Genomic DNA, 12,765 nt, shown 5'->3' with positions numbered 1-12,765 from the left:
TAGAGCCTATTTAAAAAAAAAATAATTCTTATTCTGGATACAAGTCCTTTATGAAACACATGATTTGCAAGTATTTTTTCCCAGTCTGCGATTTGTCTTTTCATTTTCCTAATGGCGTCTTTGGGAGCGTAAAATTTTTGAATTTTGATCACGTCTAATCTATCTGTTTTTTTCTTTATTGTCTTGTGCTTTTGAGTGCCATAGCTAAGAACTTTTTGTCTAGCTCAAAGGAAGACCTGGTTCGTCCGGTTGGAGGGTAAGTTGCTTGCAAATAGAACTAGGGTTTCCTGAACGCTTTTTAAAGTAAATATTTGAGTTCGTGTCTGATGAGAAATCATTTTTCAGCTTCTTTGTTTTTGACCTCTGGGGATTTCCCTTATTTTCTGGTCAGCTTTGACATTATGGGATACTTTTAATATTTTATCCAGAATTTATAAGTCTTTCATTGTGGGAAGTTGTTCCAATATCTATTCTGCCCTCCTCCTCCTCCTCCTCCTTCTTCTTCTTCTTCCTCTTCTTCTTCTTCTTTTTTGGAAATGGGAATCAGCCAAGAACTGTGTGTTTTTTTTGTTTGTTTTGTTTTTTTGTTTTTATTTATTTGACAGAGAGAGAGACAGCCAGCGAGAGAGGGAACACAAGCAGGGGGAGTGGGAGAGGAAGAAGCAGGCTCATAGCGGAGGAGCCTGATGTGGGGACTCGATCCCATAACGCCGGGATCACGCCCTGAGCCGAAGGCAGACGCTTAACGAGTGTGCCACCCAGGCGCCCCAAGAACTGTGTTTTCATCAGCCTTCACATTTTCCTCCGTATCCAGCCCAGTACCATACATAAGCCGATGTTCAGTCATAAGTAGCGGTCGCATGAATGTCCGTGCTATTGCCAAGAGAAAACATATTATCACAGGAAAATGGGTTTGTGTCATCTTTTAATTTCGAACTGGTGCCAAATTCACTCTCCCAAGGGAGGTGACACACGGCGGGAGTTTTAGTGAACAATAGGGCAGACTGGGTGGGGGGTGGGGGGTGGGAAGGTGGGATTCGAGAGCAGGGAGAGCCACTCAGGAGGGCCACACCAGGCCCAGCAGGCTCCTCAGGGGCCCAGGGAAAGGGGTGGGCATGTCCCAGAAGACAGGTCACTGCAGGTCAAGGTAAGCATTGTTCCCGAGACAGACTTCTGTCAGCCCTGTCCCAACTTTTGCAAATTTTTGTACCAAGGGCAGTTTCTTGAGCCTCATTTTTCCAATGAGCAGGTCTCTGAAGATTTGTTAAGATTAAGCGAGGTGTGAACAGACGCTAAGCGTTCTTTCCTCCTTTTGTGTTTTTGTTTTAAGAATCAAGGGTCCTTCAGAGGAAATTGGGAAGGAAAAATAAACCCCAGCTTTTTCCTTCAAGTTTCGGGGAAGAGAATCTTAGGAGGGACAGGCATGTTTATTCACGTTTTTTTTTCTTTTAAAGATTTCATTTATTTATTTGCCAGACAGAGCGAGTGAGTGAGCAAGAGAGAGGGAGACTGAGCCCAAGCAGGTCGGGAGCAGCCGAGGGAGAAGCAGGCTCCTCGCTGAGCAGAGAGCCCGACACAGGGCTCGATCCCAGGACCCTGGGATCATGATCCAAGCTGAAGGCAGACGCTTAACCGACTGAGCCACCCAGGAGCCCCATGTTTATTCGCTTTTAATAACTATTTGTCAAACACCCCTGAGTGCTAGGCCCCATGCTGTGAACACAGCAGATGAGGAACTGGCCCCCTGGAACTTCTATCCCAGGAGCAGAGATAGACGTTTTCCCAAGAATCACAGAAATAAATGTCTGAGTACAGACTGTGAAGAGTGTTACGAGTAAATCCTCTAAAGGCAGCAGCGGCAGATTGCAACCAGGGGCTGATGCAGATAGGAAACCTAGGAGGGCTTCTCTGAGGAGGTGACTCTATGCAGAGCCCTGAAGGATGAGCCCAAGGGGTCAGGCCAACGAGTGCGGAGGAGGAAACAGCTGGAGGAACGGCGTGTGTGCAGTCTCTCATTAGTGATAACCTCTTTGCAGAAAATACTGGGGCTTTTGCTCCATTAGAATAAAAGCCGACATTGGGAATCCTGCCCAATGGCTGCAGCATAGAGACCCGAGCGGGCATCCAGCCTGAGGGCTGGCCGTACGGATTTCCGACTCATGACCTCCATGGTTGCGTTAACTACTTCCTTAAAATAAATCTGTTTCTCTCTCTTTCTCTCCCTCTCTTTCTGTTTCATAATGATATCTCTCTATCTTTCCATCCGTGTATCTATCTATGTAAAATCTTGGTTTCAAAGGAAGAAAATAAAATTGAGTGCCTCCTATGTGATCGCCATTCTGCTATCACTGGGCCCTCCTAACAGTGCTCTGAGGTAGGTATAATCACCTCCGTTTCATGGAGGAGAAAACTGAGACACACAAAGTTGACAAAACCTGCCCGAGGTCATGTAACCATGAAATGAGGGTAAGGGGGCCTGTGGATGCAGTCCACAGAGGCCAGCATCCCAGGACACGGAGCAGAGTGAGGAGGAGAGGACGGGGTGCCTGGAGGGCGGTGCCAAAACCCGGCGCCGTGGCCCTCTGTGACAGGTGAACACAGGGCCGGGGTCATAGGCCGAGCACACAGACAACTCAGCGTCACCAAGTGGCTGATGGATAGCAGTGAAGGGCACGGGCCTGGAGCTAGACTGCCTGCCTTGGTGCCCTTGGACACGTTACTCCACCTCTCTGCTCTAGATTCCTCATCTACGAGATAGGGATAGTATGATCTACTGGCTGGGCTGTCACAGGATGAAATGGTTTATGGCGCTTGAACGAAGTCTTCCAAAATCAGCACCAGCCTTATCATACTCCAGGCTCAGGAAGCAGGTGCCCCCAGGGTCCTCACATGCTGGACAGACCCAGCAGCACTCACAGTACAAGGCCAGGTAGGCTTCTGCCAGGAGGGACTCAGCCGGAGCGGGGCTAACTCTGCCTGGGGTGGGTCAGGGCGGGCTTTACAGAGGACGCACCGTGAGCAAGTTCTTGCACAAGAGTCAATTTTCAGAAGGTCCTTTTTGTTCGTAGAACCAGGACTCACGTCCAGTGAACATTGGTTGGCAGCCCCAGGCTTTTAAAGAAGGAAAGAAGGAAGGAAGTCCAATTGGGGATTAAAGAGATTAGAGGATTTGTAGAAGGTCAGAGGACAAGAATCAACCCGCCTTGACATCGGGCATGACTAAGCAGTGCAGCCCGAATCCAGCAGGTGGCATAAACAGGCCGCTCATTTGGAGGGGCTGCCATTCGTCATTGTCTTTTTTGCAATTTCCGGAACATTTTTCCCTTTCCTTTTCACCACCCTGTACCCCTTATTTACAGAGCCAGGAAAATCCTTTTCAAAAGACCCACTGAACAATCCACATACATTATTTTTTCCCCTTATCTCCTCTCTCTCAGTGTTTTCTGGTCAAGATTCATGGTTTCCACACATTTCTAACTGCATCTACCATCTATTTTATCAAATACATACCGCCCATTTCCTCAATATAGCGATTAGAAGTTTTATATGATCTTTATCTAATGAGGTTAGATTATTTTTAAAAATCAAAGCAAGATACTTAGAATTGCTATGATAATTCAGCACTTTCAAGGGGCGCCTAGGTGGCTCAGTTGGTTAAGTGTCTGCCTTCGGCTCAGGTCATGATCCTGGGGTCCTGGGATCAAGCCCTGAGTCAGGCTCCCTGCTCCACGGGGAGCCCTGCTTCTCCCTCTCCCTCTGCCTGCTGCTCCCCCTGCTTGTGCTCTCTCTGTCAGATAAACAAAATCTTCAAAAAAATAATTCAACACTTTCCAGAAAGCCAGATAGAAGTATGAGACCTATAGTATGGTACCTACAAAAAAGCTGATTTACGTTGAGATGGAACTTATTTATTTATTTGAGAGTGGTGGGGTAAGGGTGAGGGGCAGAGGGAGAGGGAGACAATCCCAAGCAGACTTGGCGCTGAGCACAGAGCTGGACTCTGGACTCCATCCCACAACCCTGAGATCATGAGCTGAGCCGAAAACAAAGAGTCAGAGGCTTATCGAATGAGCCACCCAGGCAACCTGAGGGGGGATTTCTAAACCCAATTTTCATTATACAGTTTTCCAGAAGAAAGATGCAAAATAGAATACTTTTGAATGATTTAATGTGATCAATTTCTCTTTGAGTTAGGCCTAACATTTCCAAAAGCAGATGCAAATGTTCTTACTTTCTTTGGACTCTTTAGAGTTGGTTTGCTAAGGGAACAGATTATGAATTTATCATACAGTGGGACAGACAATAGGACTGCGCTTTTTATGTTTATGTGGGCATTTTGGAAGGTAAATCATTTCTTTTTCTTCTTCTTTAATTACAAAATAGATTACCGAAAACATAAAAAATAAGGGAAGAAGGGAAATATTGCCCTTAATTCCAGTAACTTTGTAGAAAGTGCTAGCAATTTGGTGTATTGCCTTTCCTTTTTTATGCATATTTTCATTTGTTCATAGAACAAATAGTACCCGACCAACCTTTACTCTGGGATCTGGGGGTCCAACAGTAAACGGTAAGCAGAGCTCCTGTATCATAAACAAGAAAACCATTAAATGAATATACGCAATAAGGATGACTTCGTAGCCCTTCATCAGCACTATGGAGAAATGAAACGAGGTGACAAGGAAACATGAGGTCTCTTCTTTGGATCAGCTACTCAGGGAAATCTTTCAAAGAATGTGATGTTGAGCTATGACTTGCAGTGAGGTAGGAGCTAGTGTGTAAGGAGAGGGGAAAGAACATTCCAGGCAGCTAGAAGAGCATGTGCAAAGGCCCTGTGGTGCAAATATGCTGGGTGCATATAACCATAAGAGGTGCTGGGTGGCTCTAGCACGGTGTAGAACCAGGATAGGGAGGGAAGATGTGGTCAGAGAACTAGGCAGGGGGCCAGATCATGCAGGCCTGGGTGAGAGCATGGGACTTTACCCTGTTAATCATTGTATATACATTTATTAAAACACATTTATCACCCTGATTTTTCCCTGTGACATTTCTAAAAATTATTTATTTATTCATTTTAGAGAGAGAGAGCTTGTGTGTGGGGGGTGGGGGGTGGGAGGGTGGCGCTGAGGGAGAAAGAAAGAGCAAATTCCAAGCAGGCTCCATGCCCAGCACAGAGCCCAACACGGGGCTCAATCCCACTACCCTGAGATTGTGACCTGAGCCGAGATCGAGATCAGGAGCTTAACGGATTGAGCCACCCAGGTGCCCCATTCCTGTGATATTATTAATATACTTCTCCTACGTCGTTACATAGACTTCAAAACCATCATTTAAAAACAATACATAAAATTCCACCAAGTAGACCTTTAATAATTAACTTAACCATTTTCCCTATGAAAGGCATATTCTCTCAACAAATATCCCTGTGTGGCAATATATGCTTAATCCTAAAATTATCTCCTTTTAAACAAAGAGATAATTTGTTTGCTTGATCGTTATCGTTTCCAGTCGTTACTGATTTGAGTTGGTTGCAATAGACCCTCTTGCTTCTCTTAAGAAAGTTCGTTTGTAGTCGGAGCATTTGGCTTGTTTACATTGCAATGAAGTAAAGGGGAAGCAGATTTAGACAACTCTGTCATTCTAAGACCAAGCCTAGAACGAGGGAGCAAAGTAAGAAATTCATCATGATCAAGTCTTTCCGTTGCTCCCCGTCTGAGATCCTATCTCCTTAGGAAAGGCTAAGGTCAGGAACGCTTTTGTCACAGAGGCAGGAAGAATAACATTCTGAAGCTAGTGAGCTTTGATCTGCACTCCTGTACGCGGCACTGAAAGCCAAGGGAGTCTAGCAGAGCTGTACTGAAAGATAGAAGGAAAGAGGACAGAGTTTCTCCAGTTCTCCCGTGTTCTGCTAGGTCATTAAAGCAAGGCTGCTCCAGATGCTTATATTTTCACAGGTCTGTGAACATGATTGTTTAAGAGAAAAGTTTTATCAAGGAGCTCACTTTGTGACCTGTAAGGAGGGACGTGGTTTTTAGCAATGGACCATGCAAGTCTTTGCACCCCGTGAGAGAGCTGGGTGACCTGTGCATTTAATCGTTAGCTCAATTTAGTTGTTATTCCCGACTGTGGTCATGCCCCAGGCTGCCTAGCTGACTTGGTAACTGTGCCAAAGACCCTAGGGGAGCACGTCCCTGCTGGAGCCAGAATCCTCTGGAAACTTGGGGTCACTCACCGAGTCACTGTGTGCATGACACTGGCCGGAACGGGTCTGCTTGTCTTAGCAGCTGCATAACACCTACTTTAAAACGTTTGGATCTTGGGACCCCTGGGTTGTTCGTTTGGTTAAGTGTCTGCCTTCAGCTCAGGACTCCCTGCTCAGAGGGAAGTCTGCTTCTCCCTCTGTTTGCTACTCCCCCTGCTGGTGCTCTCTCAAAAAATAAATAAAATCTTTAAAAATAAAACAAAATGTTTGGATCTTCTTTTATTATCTGACCATAATAAGCCCACTGTAAAACTGTATCTGCATTCCATCATCCATACAAGTTATAAATTCTCCTCTGTGCTGTGTGGGCTTAGATTTCTAATACTGCAAAAACTTTAAAGCTTATCTCTAAGTCCTCATTTCTATAGATACAGAAACAGGATCCAGAGAGATTATAGGACTCACTCAAGGTCATTTAGCTAGTTAATATTTAGAGGTTGTGTGTGCGTGTGTGTGTGTGTGTTAAAGAAATCCAACATTATTTTCTTTATTTATAAATCAGCTTTGTGTTGAACAAAGACCAGGTTCCTACTGGCAGATTTCAAGGAGCCACTCAACCATTTTTCCCGGAAATAAAGCAAAGACATCTGTTGGGAGCTGAATTGTGTCTCTCAAGAACTCATGTGTTGAATTCCCAACTCCCAGTGCCTCTGACCGTAGTCTGCTTCGGAAGTGGGGTGGTAGCAGGTGTAATTAGTCAAGCTGAGAGGCATCGGAGCTGGTGTAGGCTGGGCCCCTAATCCAGTCTGACTGGTGTCCTCATCAGAGGGGGACATTTGGATACATCAACGCACTCAGAGAGAAGGTTGTGTGAAGATGAAGTCACCTTGACAAGCCAAGGGACCGCCGGAAGGGAAGGGAGAGCACGGGGCAGATCCCTCCCTCACCGCCTCCGGAGGAACCGCCCTGCCTCTATGCGGCTCGGCTTGATGCTGCGCTTCCAGCCTCCACAACTGTGAGACTGGAAGTTCCTGCTGCTCTCTCTTACTTCGTTTGCACTCAGCTCACTGATATGATACCCACGGCCGCTGGGTATCTCATGAATGAGGGAGTCCAAAAACAATGTGAGTGTGCCTTCGCAAAACGTGTAAGAACCTCATTGAGCCCACCACACCTAATAGGAATATGAAAGTAATTTGTGTTTGCGGACCTGAGCGCCACAAACTGGCAAGCGACAGTTTACCAAGGTTTCCTAAATCCAATGTGGTATCAGCCCGTGGGGCCTCTGGAGACCTCCGATCGCCTCGCCTGCCCCACCACGGGGTGTTACAAACTGTGCTTCCCCATACAGCGTTGTCGGGGGAGCTAGGGACTGAATTTAAGCATCCTGGCTAGTTCTTCGTATTTTTATAGGTTTCTCATGAGCTAACTGGATTTCTATGTAGTACAGCACATGATAACGACTTTAAATTTTGTTCCTTTTCTTGAGAGCCATTCCCTTGTATTATGGGAAGAGCCAGAGTCCCGTTCGATTTAAAATCCTTCTCTCCTCAGTTGTCATTTCTCTTTGCATGTCCCCAACATGTCACTGCATAGTCGTGTGCAGTGACATAATGGAGGGCAATGAAAGGTAGACAGCAAGGGGGACGTTTATCTCCTTTTTGGTCCCCTCGCGCCGGGACAAAGGACAGCACAGAACCCTTCTCTCCCCAGAAGTACAGCCAGGAGGTGACCCTAGGGGAGCCTGATGCCGGGCTTATACGGCAAAATCTCTCTTATGAGGACCCAACATCAAAGTACGAAGTCTCGGCACACAAGCAAGTACGGTCTAACCTTTCGGAGCCTTTGTCCTATTAAAGACTGTTTACCTGAGTTGGCAGGTAAAATTACGGCCGGGAGGTGAAAATATGGAGGGCAGCAAATGAAAGAATTAGTGCACTGTTAAAATTAAATTTGTCGATCAAGCAGGGAAACCTTTGCCTGCTGGGGCTGGTGAGAGGCCGCTCTCCCAGGTCCCTGGCCAAGGACTCCACGACCGCCACAAAGGAGGGTCCTTCCAGCAACCACCTCCACGTTCTGCCTTGGCACTAGCTCAGGAAGGGGTGGATTTGGGGTCAGCGCTGCCTCGAAATCCCCCTTCTGCCCCTCCCCCCTCCCCCATGCCCCCCAGGGCTGATTTCCTCACCTTTGGTTTTTTGTTTTGTTTTATTTCTTGTTTTTTGTTTTCCTGTTTGGTTCTGATAAGGAGTCTGCTTATCAGACCACCTCAGGTTGGGGCCCCTAGAATGCTTCTGCTTTTCAGAAAGCAAGGAAATTACCAAGAATCATAAAAAGGCACGTCAGAACCATGGCATTTAGAGACCAACCGTATGACTTGGGCTCCCCTGGCCTTTGGAGAGGGGAAAACAATTGAAGCCATAGCTCTGAATTCTGAGCCGCTTTGCATGACTCATTAAACTGCCATTTTGAACACTTTCGCCTCGTGCTGCAAGAATGATAAAATCCTAGAACAATCTATACCTTTAAGTTTTTTTATATTGGAAAAGCCTCGTGGTACAAGGGCCTTTAGACGTGAGCACAAACATCAATTGAAATACAAGACAGTCATAATAGACCTAAATTTGATAAGCCACCCGAGCGTGACCCAGGCAGCCCGGCCTCACAGCTAATTGCTACTCTTTTATTTATTATCTTTAATCCCTCATTGGATACAGTTGACTTGCGACTTCCTGGGGTGAGGCCACAGCATAGGCGGGGCATGAATAATTTTAAAATTACGAAGCGATTTCTTTGTTACAAACCTGGGCTCAGGCAATGTCGATTGGAGGCATGTCCTTTCCCCAGCACAGCGCCCTCTGAACTTGGGAAGGGCATTCATTTTGCCTTCCTTCTACCTGCTCCGGGGGGCAGAAAGCCAGGCGAGACCAGCTCTTGGAAGCCACCGGTGTCTCATATTGAAGATAGTAAACCTCTCTCCTGGGTGAACTTGCCCTTTCCACAGCCCTCTTCCACCCCACCTCCAACTAGGTTTTATTCATTCCCGGTAATTTGATCAAGGTCTGCTCCTCTCAGGAGGAAGGATTTTGCACTTTGAACCATCCGTTGATTTACAGCTGAGTCAGTCTAACGCAGCCCCAAGATTTGATTTCAGAGGCATCAGCGAATCTTTTTCCCTCCTTAATTATCAGCATCTTCCTTTGTCTTGATGGTGTCTAAAATTCTGTTAGGGATGTCATCCTTTGTCTCTGTTCCCTGGTAAAACATTTTTTTGTGGGAAGCATAACCCTTTAAGCATTAATAGTCTTTTACACTTGAGCCTGAGTTAAGTTCATAGACTCCTATCTTGAGAGGAAGCCAAGTAAGGGAGAAAGGAGGGAAGCGTAAAGACAGGACGGCAGTGGTGGGGGAAGGCCCACCAAGAGAGCAGACAAACATCCCTTAGCCCCCTTCCCCCCACCCCCGGCTTTGGAGCAGCATTGGTGTTAATGTTGGGAGAAAAGTATTAGCATTGTTTGATACATGTATTAGCATTGTTTGATACATGATCCTTTCTCATTAAAAAAAAACAACCCTATTTATTCCTGATTATAAAAGTCACTGATGCCTATTTACAGAAAATCTCATAAGATAGGTAAAAATATAAAAATGCTCATAATCTTATAGTCTGGACATATCTAATACTTTGCCGCAAACTTATGTAATCAATATCATACTTTGTATCAAGTTGTTTTTTATTGTGTCTTTCTCAATTGACATCATGCTGTGAGCATTTGCTCGTGGTGATTTTTCATGGCCACATAATATTCCACTGTTTAAGTAGTTTCCCTATCAATTGCTGCTGTTACATATGACATTAGCCAACCAACAGTGAAAGCTTTCTCGGTCCTTTTCTAAATGCCTTACATGGGTTAACTGACCTCTTCTTCGCAAGAGCCCAAGGACGAGGTACAGGTATTATTTGTGTTTTAGAGATGAGGAAACTGCACGGAGAGGTATCTTGTCCAAAGCCACTTGCCAATAAAGGGTGGAGTCAGGATTCAATCCCTGGGACTTGGCCTCCAGGGCCTGACTCTTAATATTTCTGCACAAGTGTGATTGTCTCTTTAGGTTGCCCAGAGATATGACCTCTAGGTCAGAGTCCCAAGGGCATTTTCAAGGCCCTTGAAATATCGCTAAATTGCTTTCTGCAGAATTCACTCTTTTGGCAAGGAGTTTCTATTTCCTTTCATTCCTTGATGTTTAAAAACAAGAGGAAAAGACAGGACCACCTGTGTTGCCGTAGCTGAATGGCTTTTTCCATCTTGCCTCCCTTCCCCGTGCCGTTGGCAAGAGGAGGGACCCGGAACACAAAGGTTAGTCTGGGCAGGAGACCTCAAGTCCTTGAATGCTGGCAGCTTTGGGATTTCTGAAAGCACATTCAGATCAAGCTCATCCTGGGCCTGGCCTCTGTGTTCCTTGAGTTGCCTTGGAAATGAGGCGAATTATCAGTCACTCCTTGTAGGCTGCTTTTCCACCCACGGGCCGGGCTGGGGAGTCAATGGCAGGAGTCCTCCCAGCCCGCTATCTGCAGAGTACGGAGTGTTCACTGGGACGCGGGCACCCGCCACTCAGAGGGGGCAGCCGGGGTGGGTCGGGGCCCCGGCTGGGAGGCCCTGACGTTCACATGGTTAGTTGTTTGTTTGCATGCTGGATGTTTCTGACAGAAAAGGCTTTTCAATGTTTCGGTGGAAGACTGGTTAAATGAATTATAGAATATCCATTTAACAGCATGGCGTGTATGAGGTAATCAGTATGTCCTGACAGGGAAAGGTGCCCAGAGCATGTAGTTAAGTAGAAAAAGAAAAAAAGAACAAATTACAGAATTGTATCCATCATTCGTTCTCATTTCAGAGTATGTATTGGAAAAAAAAGGTTTCTTCTAGAAACTGGGATGTGAAGGGTTTAGGACCTTCTATTTTCTATCTTATGTATGCTTATATTTCTTGAAATTTTCAGTGACTATCCATTATTATTATTATTACTATTATTATTATTATTTAGAGAGGGGTTGGGGAAGGAGAGGAGAGATTCTTTTTTTTTTTTTTTTTTTTTTTTGGACAGAGAGACTCTTAAGCAGACTCCACACTCAGTGCAGAGCTGGGCGCGGGGCTCTGTCTCACCACCCTGACTTCAGGACCTGAGCCGGAATCAAGAGTCGGAGGCTTAACTGAGCCGCTCAGGCATCCCAAACATCTGTTATTTTTAAAATGAATTTAAACCAATAGAAAATTTGCAGTAAGGTAGACTACCTGGGGTATAAAATTTTAAAATACACAAACATAGAAACGCACATTTACAAATAGGGAAAATACACAAAGATGAACACGGGCTCTAAGGCAGTCTAGTACTATTAATACAGAAGTGCTTATCGAGCTGGTATTTGGGGAAGGGAAGTGTGTTTTCTCACTGCATTTCCTAATGTTTGCTGATGTGATTGCGTAACTACACTCTTTCTGTACTTTAAACGCGGATGTAATGAAAGCAGCATGACACTGTATTGAAAGTAAACGGAAGAGGCAGCTCTGCAAGGCAAGGAGAGAGTACAGGAGCAGCATGAGTGAAGCCTAGGACCCAGGTACCTGGGTTGCCCCCAGGCTTGCTGTGTGATCTTGGACAAGTCACTTGGCCTCTCTGGGCTTTGGATTCTTTATCTAGCCTGGGGGTTCTCAACCCTGACTGCAGATCAGAATCACCTGCGGAGCTTTTAGGACCGGGCTCTGGCCTCTTTGGGGTGGGGTCTGGGTAGGCTCCCTGGTGGATTCTAGCGGGCACACAATGGTGAGAACACCCACCAACCTGAGCTCAGGGCAGGTCAGAAGCCTCTTGACCCAGACCCAGAAGCGACTAGCGGTTACTTAAATAAATAAACGAGGAGAAGATTAATGCAGCTCTTGGAGAAAAAAAGTTTGAAAGACACTGTTTGGCTAGATCACCTCTTGGTTTTGAAAAGTGGTAGCTCTTTGCTCATAATAACCACTTTCTGTTGGGATTTTCCCTCGGCATTTGGGTGTAAAGAGTATGCATTTTTAAAGCTGTCCAAATGCCTATTTATGCAGCAGACCATAACTCCTCTCTGGAGAGGCTGCTATGCTTTATCAAATAAATGATACACATTTAAAAACTGTCTGAAGGGGCATTTACCTGAGGGACTGTTATTGTGTTAGGATTTTTTTTTTTGAGCCCTTATGGTTCATTGGGTAAATAATACCTTTTAACCAATTTTTAAATAGACGCGTCTAGCAAGATGCCATTTAATCAATCTTATCCCCTCTCATACCCTTCGAAGGGGGCTCTTTTAGGTTGTTTTGATTTTAAATTTTACATTAAGATACTTTACAAAGAAGAAGACAAAGAAGGAGAAGGAGAAGAGGGAGAGGAAGAAGAAGAAGAAGGAGGAGAAGGAGGAGGAGGCGGGGGAGGAGAAGGGGAAGAAGAAGAAAAGAAAAAGGATCAGATCTTTAAAAACGGAGCATGAAGCAGGCACCTGCCATCTGACTTTTGTTCCTGTTTGGCAGATAAAAAGACGT

The sequence above is a fragment of the Ursus maritimus genome, unplaced genomic scaffold (genome assembly GCF_017311325.1).
Source record: "Ursus maritimus isolate PB19 unplaced genomic scaffold, ASM1731132v1 scaffold_34, whole genome shotgun sequence".
Taxonomy (NCBI): domain Eukaryota; kingdom Metazoa; phylum Chordata; class Mammalia; order Carnivora; family Ursidae; genus Ursus; species Ursus maritimus.
The sequence above is the reverse complement of the archived record's forward strand: the minus strand, read 5'-3'. Positions refer to the sequence as shown.